The following is a 2500-nucleotide window of genomic DNA, read 5'->3' as shown; positions in this document are numbered from 1 at the left end:
CGTAACAATAATTCCAGATGCCACCCCTTAAGAAAAAACAATATCCTTCTTGTGAGATGAAAAATTTCCGTTCCCAGGCGTTTATTTCCCCCTCCCCGCGAGTGCTCTGGGCGCCTCCCGCGGGCACTTCGCGAATCTTTTGTGAAGGTCGAAAGGTCGCCCCTTCCGGTCCTACCCTGCTTCCGGTGGCGCCGCCCTTCCTACCCTTGTCAGCTGCCGGTAATTAAAAGAATACCCACGGCTAATCACTGTCGTTGGAGTAAAAGAAAAAAAAGGGGGGGTGTATTTTTTAGGATAATCACGGTTTGTGGAATTCATTTCGAATCTGGAAATTCCAAAAGGCGCACAAAATGGCTGCCGATCTTTGTACTTCCGGTGAATAGGGGTACCACCTTTTGCAAAGTTCGTTGCAATAATCGAAAGTTTGACCAAATAGTGAAACAAACACAATCGTGTTCTATAAGAGAATGCGAATTATAATTCTATACAATGGCCTGAGCAACAGTAATTTGCACAAGGGCTCTAATTATGAAAAAAATATACATGATTTCAGAAAGATGTAGTTAGCACGTGGTAGTTCAGTACTCATTCTCATATATAATTCCATGGACATATCCGTCATTCATATTCATGGTATGTCACTGTTACATTTGTTTTGTATTTCCCATTAATGTGACCTGCATAATGTATCAATGTGTAATGTATCAATATATATTGTTCTTCTCAGTATTCATTTCCGCTGAAGTATTTCTCTAAACATTGGAAAAAATAACTTCAAGGATGCAAAATAAAACAACTCGAAACAAAGTTCACTTTTATACACAAACAATAAGACAGTTATATTCCAGTTATCAAAAATATATATAACAGTTATCCTTACAAAGATAAGGCACAGATGACTCACCAACGTAGATTAAATAATATAAACATGATACATATATGAAGCAAAATGTATGCTATATGGCATAACCTGGTGATATGTGTCCCTTGGTTGTATAGTGTGCATTGTATCGCACTAAAATACTGTAGAATATGACATATAAGATACTGTTAAAGCAGACTATGATATAAAAAAAACATTGGCCATGATTACATGAAAAAAATAATAACAATAAAATAATGAAATCACATAGGAGTAATTTTTGTAAGCAATTCCTACAGATGGAGAATTATGAATGGAAGATCACATTCTACATGAACAAATGAATAAAAAAAAAACATGGCGAAAGCGTAAAACTACAATGTGTATCATAGAAATATGTGGAACATAAAACAGCTGAGGATCACTAGGCGCTTCGAGATGGATATTCAGGAACATAATACTGTATAGGCCTATGGAATTTCATGGAGGCTACAGTGATGCCAATTGTACACGTCATTAGTTATCAACGTCCATTCATTAACGAAACGGTGAATTGAGAAATATACATTATCATTTTTCTTTAAATTAGGACAGGGAATAAATCATTCTTGTTAATCGTTTTCACAAATTCTAAAAACACTTCACATCTCACATCCCCGTGTTAATAAGATGCCTCACACTCTCCCTATCACAACAAAACACAGAAACAAAATTCTTACAAATATAAAGGACAATAAAATCGCCTAAGAAATCTCTCCAGAGCAGATTTTTCGAAATAAATCTACCAGTAACACATTCATTCCTACAGAAGGATTAAAAGGATACACTGGCCAATCCTATGATAGCTGTTGCAGGCTAGGATGACGCAATCAGGATGAGAGAGAGATGAAAGACACATGACTGGATATTGCAGGAACCATATAAGGCATAAATACGTGAGCAAGAAATATACATATCTTATTCACAAATACTGTTTTATTTTTTCATATAATTGTGACTTTATTTTCATTCTTCTTCTATTAGATTCCTATTCTATGTTTCGTGAACATACTTAAATACATTCAGTCTTGGAAGTTCTTGCTATTAATATATGTAGATCATACCGGTCAAGTATGATTTGTCAAATTTATGTATTGAATGCCCTTTGCACCTTTCTGATGACTTCACCTTAAAAAATCTTTGATCTGAAGTCACGCTGTCGTTTTTCCTATTTACATTTTTTTTAATGAAACTAAAATATAAACACTGATAAAAATCTGAAGCACAACCTTTAGAAATGATAGGGAAAGGGGGTTCGAGCTAAAATGTGACCAGATGAGATAAAACGAGAAAATGAGAGAGAGAGAGAGAGAGAGAGAGAGAGAGAGAGAGAGAGAGAGAGAGAGAGAGAGAGAGAGAGAGAGAGAGAGAGAGAGAGAGAGAGAGAGAGAGAGAAAATTCCTCATTACACATGTATGAACAAAGAATGAGATCAAAGGTAGTGGGAAAAAGATTATTTGAAAACATGTCTTTCGCTTTGGGAAGAAAAAATAAAATACTCGACAGAATTCTTCTAAAAAAAAATCAAGCTGGTGCCACAGACATTGCCCTGCATTAACAGCTCATTCCCCTTTTATGGAAATAGCCAACAGCCGGAAG

At 35.8% G+C, this 2500-nt stretch overlaps 1 protein-coding gene across 2 annotated transcripts in view; it reads right to left on the bottom strand.

Annotated features, from left to right (window-relative positions):
- Positions 1-801: 801 nt before the first annotated feature.
- LOC113802127 (lysosome membrane protein 2) overlaps positions 802-2500 on the bottom strand; it is a 70982-nt gene continuing 69283 nt past the window's right edge. For both annotated transcript variants that reach the window (XM_027352601.2, XM_070137251.1), the window contains exon 2: positions 802-2500. This exon is cut by the window's right edge and continues 1487 nt beyond it. The gene's annotated coding sequence lies outside the window, so the exon portion shown is untranslated.

Source organism: Penaeus vannamei, chromosome 23 (assembly GCF_042767895.1).
Source record: "Penaeus vannamei isolate JL-2024 chromosome 23, ASM4276789v1, whole genome shotgun sequence".
In the NCBI taxonomy this organism is placed as follows: domain Eukaryota; kingdom Metazoa; phylum Arthropoda; class Malacostraca; order Decapoda; family Penaeidae; genus Penaeus; species Penaeus vannamei.
Note: the sequence above shows the minus strand (reverse complement) of the source record. Positions and strands in the feature narration are given on the sequence as shown.